Here is a 12,820-nt window from a genome sequence, read left to right on the forward strand (position 1 = left end):
GTCCGGATACAGTTCCACGGTATGCCATGCAAGCTCTCCCACTACCGTCTTCTGCTTGGGTGCCGACACGCTATACTCCCTGATTGAGCTGGACTCTAGCAGGTGCCTCAATGTCTTACTTCAGGGATGGAAGATTGGTTTGGCAAGGAAGGAGGAGAAGGAGAAGAAGAGAGAGAGAGAGAGAGAACCGGCCGAGGGCGAAGGTACGAATCGGGTAGAGAAAGAAGGGAGGGTGAGAAAAAGAAGGAAGAAAGGGAGTAAGCTATCTTTCCGATGATGACAGAAGGGAAGCACCGAGGAAAGAATTGCATTCGATTTGATTAATGCATTCGATTCGTCGAAAAGCGTTGCGATCTCTCTTCTCTTCCATGAATTTCGGAATTTGCGCAAAAATCGCGAAGCTTACGGAAGACGGATGTCGAAATTTTTTTTGCAAACGACTGTTGCCTTGGACTCGGCAATGTTTTAAATTATTCTCTCATTATTACTTTATGTTGCATTAACGAGCTTAATACGAAGCAATGCTTGATTGCACGTTGCGTGACTCTTGTCATTTGCTGTCATGTGTTCGCGCGCGCAGTCCATCTCCAGGGTCGCTAAATAATTTAAACGCTCTCACACACCTGTCAATAGCTAATAGCTGTAGTAATCGGAAGGATCGATATATATATTTAACAATCGGTGTGTTACAAATTTTTTTCCTTCTATGCGTAATTCAACGAAAAAAGCAGTTTGACAGCTAAATCGTACACAGAAAAAAAAAAAGTGTCAAATCAAAATTTATATATTTAAACTAACGCGTTCATTGTTTCGTATATACGCAACAATTTATCATCTTCTTAAAAGAATTTATTAATTTTAAATTTCAACAATATTATAGTAGTCTTATTTTAATATTGTAATTGTCATCTCAAGAATATATAATTATTTAATCTTACTTTAAGAAAATTATAATCTGATTTAAAAATGTTATTTTCTATCTAACATTGTTTCTTTTCCATTCAAGAAAATTAAAACATTTTTTCGTATATACGCAACAATTTATAATCTTCTTAAAAGAATTTATTAATTTTAAATTTCAATAATATAATCTTATTTTAATATTGTAATTGTCATCTCAAGAATATATAATTATTTAATTCTACTTTAAGAAAATTATAATCTGATTTAAAAATGTTATTTTCTATCTAACATTGTTTCTTTTTCATTCAAGAAAATTAAAACATTTTTTCGTATATACGCAACAATTTATAATCTTCTTAAAAGAATTTATTAATTTTAAATTTCAACAATATTATAGTAGTCTTATTTTAATATTTTAATTGTCATCTCAAGAATATATAATTATTTAATTCTACTTTAAGAAAATTATAATCTTTGATTTAAAAATGTTATTTTCTATCTAACATTGTTTTTTTTCCATCCAAGAAAATTAATCTTAAATCATAAGAATATATTTTTCTTGATTGAACTATATAAAATGGCTTCATTCAAGTAAGCAATTATTCAAACAATTATATTTTTCTTTAATTAACGCAATATAACCTCATTTCAAGATTTCCATTTAAAACTAAATATATTTTTAAAACAAGAATTCCTTTTTTTCTGTGTATTCCCTCAAATTTTATCATCAAGGGTTTGATAAGCGAGAAAATTATCGTTTTTTTCGGAAAGATTTTTATTTTAAATCGATACAAGGACGAGCGAGTTTAATACGAACGATACGTCGGATGAATCCGCGCCACAACCCCCGTCTGTGGATACGAGATTTTCCACAATCTTGATCTCGTCCGCGCAAGAACGTAATTTCGTGCGCGACTTACATGCATGCGCGCGAGATTTAAGTATATACCTGCTTACGACGGGGGTAATTCTACGTCGTCGTACCTCCATAAAGCCGCGTGCAGAGTTCACGGTTACAGGGTCCAACTCGTTCTCTTTCTCTCTCTCTCGCTCTCCTTCCCTCTCCCTTTATCCTTCTCTCCGCTCTCGCTCGTGCTCCTTCTCAGCGCGCGTCTTACGGGGCTTTATGGTCAGAGTCATGGGATCGTGGACTGGCTGGATCCCATGATCGATGGGGCTTTGGCTTAACCCCTCTAGTTCGGACCGAACCCATGGTGCCTCCGGCACGCGGTACCACGTTGCTTTTCTTTCTTCCACTCGCTCCATTGCATTCGGTCTTCCTTCTTTGTCTTTCTTTTTCGCTCTTCCGTCTATCTACACATGATTTCCCTCTCCCTCCCCCGCCATAGTAGGCAAATATATTTTATCGGAATGAAACCACAACGAGATCACGTTCACGAATCTAGCAGCGATAGATAACAATCCGCATCGAAAGCTCCCTCCGTTGGCGACCTTGATTTCTGGAGATTCGCTCGAGCTTTAAATATCCATAATTGGCTGATAAAAATGGACCACGAGCAATGTCGAAATAAAAATTTTCTCGCACTAAGAAAAAAATCTGATTGCATTAATTAAAAATCTGGTAGATTCAATCAGTATGTCTGTTGGAAAATGGACGAATCAGAATTCCTTTAGGAATTGCCAGATAAGTATGATTAATTTCTTCCTGTTAAATTTATCAAATTTTCTTGATAATAATAAATTTACAAAAAAAATGACATCACTCTGTCCATGTTTAGTTAATATAACAGAAGTTTTATAGATCCAACTAGAAAATACTAACCAAATCCTTGTAGTAAAGTCTATTAAACGTTCTAGTTATAAAAAATCGAGTCTTATTGTGATAACTAGAAATTCTCCTTAGTTTAATCAAAATGTCTTCTATCAGATACGTCTTGTTGATACAAGCAAACGATTTTTCTCAGTGCGGGAAAATATGAAATTACGAGTTTTCAATATAATTCGCTCGAAAATCCATCATATTCGCACGTGCGTCTAATTGATTTATTCAATTTTTCATGTTCAATTCATATGATTTTAATCAATAATTATACGTGCTATATAATTTTTATATACACAGAAAAAAGGACATTCTTGTTTTGAAAATATATTTAGTTTTAACATGGAAATCTTGAAATGAGATTATATTGCGTTAATTAAAGAGAAATATAATTGCTTGAATAATTGCTTACTTGAATGAAGCCATTTTATATAGTTCAAGAAAAATATATTCTTATGATTTAAGATTTAATTTTCTTGAGTGGAAAAGAAACAATGTTAGGTAGAAAATAACATTTTTAAATCAAAGATTATAATTTTCTTAAAGTAGAATTAAATAATTATATATTCTTGAGGTGACAATTACAATATTAAATCAAGACTATAATATTGTTGAAATTTAAAATTATTAAATTCTTCCAAGAAGATTATAAATTGTTGCGTATATACGAAACAATGATTTAATTTTCTTGAATGGAAAAGAAACTATGTTAGATAGAAAATAACATTTTTAAATCAAAGATTTTAATTTTCTTAAAGTAGAATTAAATAATTATATATTCTTGACGTGACAATTACAATATTAAAATAAGACTATAATATTGTTGAAATTTAAAATTATTAATTTCTTCTAAGAAGATTATAAATTGTTGCGTATATACGAAACAATGATTTAATTTTCTTGAATGGAAAAGAAACACCTCTGTTAAGCCAGCAGAACCAAATCAGCAAAATCAAACCAAACCTATCAAATTATTTAGTACCTATTTTGTACTAATTTGTACCACTAATAATAATTTTGTACCTTGTGCAATTTTGAAAAAAACTGTGACACTGCCACCTTAATATTAAGCCAGCAGGACCACAATAAAAAAAAAAGAAAAAAAGAAAATCAAGTACAGAAATATAACAGACTGAATTTGTACTAATTTGTACTACTAATAAGAATTTTATAACCTGCACAATTTCGAAAAAAACCGTGACACTGCTACCTTAATATTAAGTCAGCAGGACCACAATAAAAAAAAAGAAAAAAAAAAGAAAATCAAGTACATAAATGCAATAGACTAAATTTGTACTAATTTGTACCATTAAAAAGAACCTAATATATTCATCCCTTCTGTTTCAAACAACCCCCAATTGAACTCAGCCCTATCAGTCTCAAGAATAAAGTACTCGTTCCCATTATCAGAATCAATCGCTACTTGTACATTCGACGGGGCATAATTTGTATTATCAAAATATAAAGTTTTAAATTTTGTACCCTCGCCGATTATTCAAAAACTACCCCCGACCCTCATCAGTCTCAGAAATATGATACTCTATCCTATCGGCAGAATACACACACAACATATCATACAATTTTTTAAATTTCATATATGTTTCAAATTCAGATATCTTTTCAGTAAAATTATAACAGTAAAATTATAACAGTAAAATTATAACATTCTTATTAGTAGTACAAATTAGTACAAATTCAGTCTGTTATATTTCTGTACTTGATTTTCTTTTTTTCTTTTTTTTTTATTGTGGTCCTGCTGGCTTAATATTAAGGTGGCAGTGTCACAGTTTTTTTCAAAATTGCACAAGGTACAAAATTATTATTAGTGGTACAAATTAGTACAAAATAGGTACTAAATAATTTGATAGGTTTGGTTTGATTTTGCTGATTTGGTTCTGCTGGCTTAACAGAGATAAAAGAAACTATGTTAGATAGAAAATAACATTTTTAAATCAAAGATTTTAATTTTCTTAAAGTAGAATTAAATAATTATATATTCTTGACGTGACAATTACAATATTAAAATAAGACTATAATATTGTTGAAATTTAAAATTATTAATTTCTTCTAAGAAGATTATAAATTGTTGCGTATATACGAAACAATGATTTAATTTTCTTGAATGGAAAAGAAACAATATTAGATAGAAAATAACATTTTTAAATCAAAGATTATAATTTTCTTAAAGTAGATTTAAATAATTATATATTCTTGAGGTGACAATTACAATATTAAATCAAGACTATAATATTGTTAAAATTTAAAATTATTAAATTCTTCTAAGAAGATTATAAATTGTTGCGTATATACGAAACAATGATTTAATTTTCTTGAATGGAAAAGAAACTATGTTAGATAGAAAATAACATTTTTAAATCAAAGATTTTAATTTTCTTAAAGTAGAATTAAATAATTATATATTCTTGACGTGACAATTACAATATTAAATCAAGACTATAATATTGTTGAAATTTAAAATTATTAAATTCTTCCAAGAAGATTATAAATTGTTGCGTATATACGAAACAATGAACACGTTAGTTTAAGTATATAAGTTTTGATTTGACACTTATTTTTTTTCTGTGTATCTTTATAATTTCTAAAGATTTGTTTGAATAATTTAATATCTACAATAGCGTATACTAATTTCAAGTAGCAGTCAAGAGTAAGTAAAGATCCCTGGATTTTCCGCGATCTCTGCAAGAACTAATCGTGAAGAAACGATTCTAGTCATGGTGAACGCGGTGGGGATAGTCGGGGCCGAACTCCCGGCGTGTGTGCAAGCCCTAATAATATGTGGATGGAAAGATCGTGATGGGATCGAAGGGTTTATTATGCTCCACAAGAGAAGGAAAGGGGGAGGGTGGCGGTTGGAGTAGCGCGGAGGGGATCGGATCGAGGTAAAAGGAGGAAGAAACCGCAAGAGGAGAGCCGCAAGACGGAAAGAGAGAGAGAGAAGCAGGAGAAAGGGCGGAGGGAGGAAAAGAGATAGCGACGAGAGGGAAGGACGGAGTGAAAGATTTGAGAGTAAAAGAGGCAGATAGGCGGGTACGAAGCCCAGAGAGGATAATTGAGTTATTACTGCAATTGTAGACCACCATGGAGGCTCCGGAACGACCATAACAGGTTTTGAAAATCGCATTCGTATCTGCCTACGATTCTCCGGCTCTTTAGCGATAAAGGATTATCGTCGGGATACGCGTACCGCGTGCGTGCGCGCGCGCGCGCGCGAGCGCGAGATGGTGATTACGTGCGTGAAGAAACGAGAATTAAAGTGACGGTGACGTAAGGAGATGCTGCTAGACGCACCCGCGTCTAATCCTATACCAGTGTAACTGAAGCCAGATCGCCCATGAAATGTTTGTACTGTCGATTTTTCTAAAGAAAAGTCTCTCTTCCCTCCTTTTAATTTTTTCCCATGTATGTTTCAAGTTTTTCGATAATAATTTCCTTAAAAAACGATTATGCTACTCACCGTCAGCCGCTATCACGAGTAATTATTTTGTGGAATTTTCGAGTACTGAATGGATACTCACCTGAAACAGAAAGAAGAGAAAATTTCAGTTGCGAAAGATTGCGCGATCGATGGATAAAAAGAAAAGTCTAAAGAAAATTCCCCGAAGATAAAATTATCCGAGTGCCGAAATTATAGAGTCAAAATAATTTGTACCGATCGTTCATCGATCCGCCTGAAATTTTTACTAAGCCGCTCGAGATTTATGGCCGTAAGAATGATCGTTGTGGATTACTTTCTTCCGGTTATATGGATATGCATGTGTGAGGTCTATCTTTTCGAAACACACCTGACTCTCGATGCAGGACGAAGCAACAAAAGTGATAAAAAATATTGCTCTGTTAGCTTAAATTTGTATACATGTACGATAAATTAATTATATTAATTTATATAACTACTTATATTAATATATATAATTTATAAAACTAAAATTTAATTATATTAATTTATAAAACTACTTATGAGCAAAAAGATTTCGCGCTGAATAATTTCGATGGTTGAATAATTTGCAATTTTTAATAAAACGCGAAAGTTTGCCGAAAGATTTTTCTCGATCGCTAGGAATGTCGAACTCGAGTCGATTTCAAAAAATCTTTTAAAATGAAGCTGTAGCAGCCGATAAGCGAGTACGGCATTAGTGACTCGTTTTTCGACGGCATGCCAACGAAAGGAGAATGCTTCCAAGAAACGGACGAGATCGCCACCTTGGCTGCGGGCTAAGGAGAGAGTCTCGGGCAAATTAAGTCGTTATTCCGGCAGATGGTCAATTTTCGGGAGATCCAGCACGTGATCGCACGAACAACGAAGCAACCTGGGCGCAACGAGTTACCCGCGCGCGCGCGCGCTCACGTCCCCCTCGTCTACCGACTAATTGTTACAGGCGAGGACGATCACCTCCGAGACCTTGAAATGCTCCTAAATAAAAACGATCCGCCGCGATCGCGCATGTACGAATCTTTATTTTTACAAAAAGTAATTAATTGACACGATCATCGTTGCTGATGATATTTAAAACTTGTGTAACTTTAATAGTTAGAGAGAGAGACGTTATTTATTTGTCGTGGAAGCTACATCCGCGATATAATTCCACGGTTCACTTTGCGATTCGTCATCGAGCGGCGCTTCGGTACGCTTCACGGTTCTTCTCCCGAACACCTGTCTACGATTTATTAGCGTGTAGGCACTGCAATAGCTACTATGCTATCGCTTATTGAAACATTGCTTCGAAATACAACTAAATAGACATGTACAATAGAATGTTTTATACTACTTTTAGCTCTGATAATTACTTCTATTCTGTTTTATAATACATTTCATATTTTTAATCCTATCTTATATAATACATATTTATATAATACATATGTATATATATAATTTTAAAAATATTTATAATATATAATATTATAAATATTTAAAATAATTATAATAAAAATATTTATAATATATAATATTTATAATATAATTTATATAATTTTTTATATAATATATATTATATAAAGATATATTATATTTTTACACACACAATATATATCTTATTATATATTAAATATTGTATATTAAATAATATATTAATTTTTTAAACATATTTATAATATATATTTAGAGATCAAGATATTTCGATGATTGTACGATAGAGAAAAATACTTTTTTTTTTTCATCTTGAATTTCCGTAACAACGTATTCAGAAGAATTTCTTCTTGTGTGTGACCTATCATTTCTATCTCTCTTTTTATCATGTTTCAATTTTCTCCATTTGCTTCTTGATTACCTTCGCTTCAAAAAGAATTATAGCTATATAGAGAGTATATATATTTCTAATTCTGAAAACCTACAGTTCTGCAAATTACAAGAACCTGTAGATTGCAAACTTGTCAACTTAAAAAAAAAACGCGAAATAAAGACGCGCTCGTAGCCGTAGTTAATTTCATTCGATCAGTACACAGAAAAAAAGGACATTCTTGTTTTGAAAATATATTTAGTTTTAACATGGAAATCTTGAAATGAGATTATATTGCGTTAATTAAAGAAAAATATAATTGCTTGATTAATTGCTTACTTGAATGAAGCTATTTTATATAGTTCAATCAAGAAAAATATATTCTTATGATTTAAGATTTAATTTTCTTGAATGGAAAAGAAACAATGTTGAATAGAAAATAACATTTTTAAATCAAAGATTATAATTTTCTTAAAGTAGAATTAAATAATTATATATTCTTGACAATTACAATATTAAAATAAGACTATAATATTGTTGAAATTTAAAATTATTAAATTCTTCCAAGAAGATTATAAATTGTTGCGTATATACGAAACAGTGAACGCGTTAGTTTAAGTATACACTGAAAAAAAGGCTTGGTTATAATAATCCAAACTTGATAAATGTTACCCACCGCTGTGGTGAAATAGTTTCAACTAAACGTATAGGTGATTAAGACGAAATTATTTAATTATTTTTAATATTTAGTGAACTCAATTAAACGTAAAATATTTATAACTATTTTTGGAAAATGTTTATAACTATTACTAAACATTTTGTTATTATTATCATACTTGATGATAAAAACTAAATATTTCAAAAAATGCATTACTAAATGCATCTCATAGATTTACCCAGAATTTTTTTTTCAGTGTATAAGTTTTGATTTGACACTTATTTTTTTTCTGGGTAGTTTTATCGTTACTCTAAATCACCTGAAAATATCGAGGGAAGCTTGAACGAACGTACGTTTTACAAAATTGTTTCGCGAGCGAACACTTTTAGACCAAACGAACGCACGACCGTCGAATAACCGCGACTTAATGGCGAGTACCACGGGAGCCCATTGTCTTTATTTCGGGTTCGTGGAAGCGTCCGGCAGCGTATTTTGGAGCTCCTTCTATATCCACGCGTCTTTGCATATACTTGTTACATATTCGAAGGGTTTATAAGCCTAACGTATAATAATCACGGCGGGGTTTAGGAGACGCCGAGAAGCGGGCGAAAGGGAGAAATACGGACGCGGGGGGGGGAGGAAAGGGGCAAACGGAGATAAAAGAGACGAGAGAAGAATACACACGCGGAAGGGAGGCACGTAACGGAAGGCCCCTGAATATATAAAGGTACATATGTGTGCGGCGTGTATCCGAGTATGGAGGCCTAGTAAGTTACACCTTCTGCCTCTTATCTGTAAAGATCGCTCGGGTACACTCGGATACTATCCGGCTCCTCTTCTTTCTTCCCGACCGTCTCTTTCTCTCTCTCTTTCTCTCTTGCGGTTCTCTCTTTTCCTCGCTGAATAACTTTACTACCGGTTTCTCGCTGCCCCGCGTCAGCCACTAAACTTTCGGGATAACGCGCGCCTCCTACGCCTCCTCGACCTATCTCCTTTTAACCGTATCGGGAATTCTTCGTGGGTGGAGGAATTCATTATCGGGAAGTAGATCATCGAAGATTGCGCTCGCTCGCAAGTTAAAATTAAATTCTTATAAACCGAACGATTTTCTTATCGTACGTCGAGGAGAGACTGCTCGATCGAATGAAGGGATTCAGAATACTTTTCGAGATACGTGGCGCTTGTTCATAGAGATCTTCAAGCGATACGTATGTTTCCTGAGATTCCTCGCGACTGTCCCGTCCATATATCTTCGTTCTCTCTCGCTCATTAGTACACTGTCCGAACGATCCTCGCTTCCTCCCCGGGAGCGGAGTATATCTCGACGAGTTAACATTTGCATCGAGACGCGTTTGCACAGAAGCTGTGACGGCTTATTAGCCTGGAAGCAGCTGCGTGCCGGTAATGAGGGCCAATCTCGTGTTTATGCATAATTCTCGTAGTTGGACTGTACCGAGTCTCCCTCCTCTCGCAGACGATCTTTTTTTCTCTCTCTCTCTCTCTCCCCCGCCTTTCCGTATCTTTTCGCACCGACTTTCGTCGACCATCCTCGTCGTCCCCTTTTTATCGCTCAACAAAGGGATTCACGAGAGTAAGTCTTTTTAACCTTTAGTTGTCGTCGTTGCACGTAGCTACGCACGCAAGGTAATCCTACTAATCTGCGTGTAACATGACGGCTCGCGATCCATAGATTACTATCGGTATGGTACGAGTTTAATACGCGACGAAGTCTAATGATGACTATCGAGCTAAGAAAGAATCAACGTCAACGTGCGTGAACGTTTCCCATCGCGTGGCGAATCGCTGAAAGTCTTCATCGTGCATGAGGCTACCCTCAATCATGCTTGTGGAGAATCTCTGAAAGTGGATGTCAAGATTGTGTCCTTTAAGTAATTATATTACATGTGATTTTAAATACGCTCGGTTACGCGCAAAAAATCTCTCTTATAAATCTACACAGAAAAAAAGGGCATTCTTGTTTTGAAAATTTATTTAGTTTTAACATGGAAATCTTGAAATGAGATTATATTGCGTTAATTAAAGAGAAATATAATTGCTTGAATAATTGCTTACTTGAATGAAGCCATTTTATATAGTTCAATCAAGAAAAATATATTCTTATGATTTAAGATTTAATTTTTTTGAATGGAAAAGAAACAATATTAGATAGAAAATAACATTTTTAAATCAAAGATTATAATTTTCTTAAAGTAGAATTAAATAATTATATATTCTTGAGGTGACAATTACAATATTGAAATAAGACTATAATATTGTTAGAATTTAAAATTATTAAATTCTTCTAAGAAGATTATAAATTGTTGCGTATATACGAAACAATGATTTAATTTTCTTGAATGGAAAAGAAACAATGTTAGATAGAAAATAACATTTTTAAATCAAAGGTTATAATTTTCTTAAAGTAGAATTAAATAATTATGTATTCTTGAGGTGACAATTACAATATTAAATCAAGACTATAATATTGTTGAAATTTAAAATTATTAAATTCTTCCAAGAAGATTATAAATTGTTGCGTATATACGAAACAATGATTTAATTTTCTTGAATGGAAAAGAAACAATGATAGATAACATAAAATAACATTTTTAAATCAAAGATTATAATTTTCTTAAAGAAGAATTAAATAATTATATATTCTTGAGATGACAATTACAATATTAAAATAAGACTATAATATTGTTGAAATGTAAAATTATTAAATTCTTCTAAGAAGATTATAAATTGTTGCGTTTATACGAAACAATGATTTAATTTTCTTGAATGGAAAAGAAACAATGTTAGATAGAAAATAACATTTTTAAATCAAAGATTATAATTTTCTTAAAGAAGAATTAAATAATTATATATTCTTGAGGTGACAATTACAATATTAAAAGACTATAATATTGTTAAAATTTAAAATTATTAAATTCTTCTAAGAAGATTATAAATTGTTGCGTATATACGAAACAATGATTTAATTTTCTTGAATGGAAAAGAAACAACGTTAGATAGAAAATAACATTTTTAAATCAAAGATTATAATTTTCTTAAAGTAGAATTAAATAATTATGTATTCTTGAGGTGACAATTACAATATTAAAATAAGACTATAATATTGTTGAAATTTAAAATTATTAAATTCTTCTAAGAAGATTATAAATTGTTGTGTATATACGAAACAATGAACGCATTAGTTTAAGTATATAAGTTTTGATTTGACACTTATTTTTTTCTGTGTAGCAATTAAAAAAGCTATCTGAAGAAAAGTTTTCACGTAGATTAATTTCGGTATCTCAATCGTAGGTGGCTCAATACGAATTACATCCGGATGGCTGAATCGAGACCTGAATCCGTTCATTTATTTATTCCCGGCCCGATGCAGCATATAAGTCGTACATTTTCTCCTTCTCTCTTCGTTTTATATTCTACGTGTATTCTCCATCCTTCTTTAACAAAGAACTCGGGATCTTCCATGCTACTGATGTCGTAACATGTTGAAAATAATAAAGTTGTCCGTGTGGCTGTTCCCGGATATTTCTCCGATTTTATTTTCTCCGCTCGCTCCTTTTCTTTCTTTTTCTCACCCCTGCGCGCGAACGTTACACCTACAGGGACTACTCGAGTTGTACTACACATCCGTATTTTATGGTGGCCCGTCATAAAACCGTAGCACACCACCGTATTCGGTATCCGCGGTATACATGAATATCGCGCCTCCGGGGTGGCTCGTACCGTGTATTTATGACTTTTTGACATTTCCCTCATCGTTTGGAGATCGCTCAGACAAATTTCGACCGACAAATTTCGAGATTACATTCAGAGTCTGCTATAAAGTTGCGGCTGACAAATTTCGCGATTGCATTCAGGTTCGGCGATAAAAGAATAGCATTGTCGAATTTTATTGTAGGCCACCGTGTAACAAACATGTTATTGGCGAATATAAATAAGCGAGGAGAAAGGCTTGTCTTATCCGTCGTGATTGAAGGCTTTTAAAAGTACACGTTCTTTTCGAGTTTTTCGAATTTAGTTAGCCTCCGTCTAAGAGCTTCGATACATTTGCGCCAATAGACCTCTGTTTCCTCGCCTTGTTGTACAAGTTTCACAATCCCGAGAAGAATGATCGGACTACATAAAGAAGAAGAGGAATGAATGACGAGGCACCGCGGTCCAGCCGCGATGGAGCGAAGCTGTCGCGATGCCGTAAGAAAACGACAAAAGGGAGAAATATCGGGCGAACGTACG

General features: G+C 33.2%; 1 protein-coding gene across 2 annotated transcripts in view; it reads right to left on the reverse strand.

Moving 5' to 3' along the window:
• The window catches only part of LOC145964534 (uncharacterized), a 101,483-nt gene that overhangs the window by 48,949 nt on the left and 39,714 nt on the right, over positions 1 to 12,820 (reverse strand). The gene's annotated exons all lie outside the window — the stretch shown is intronic.

Source organism: Camponotus vicinus, unplaced genomic scaffold (assembly GCF_025532165.1).
Source record: "Camponotus vicinus isolate PSW18456_S1 unplaced genomic scaffold, iyCamVici1.0 SCAF_13, whole genome shotgun sequence".
Classification (NCBI taxonomy): Eukaryota; Metazoa; Arthropoda; class Insecta; order Hymenoptera; family Formicidae; genus Camponotus; species Camponotus vicinus.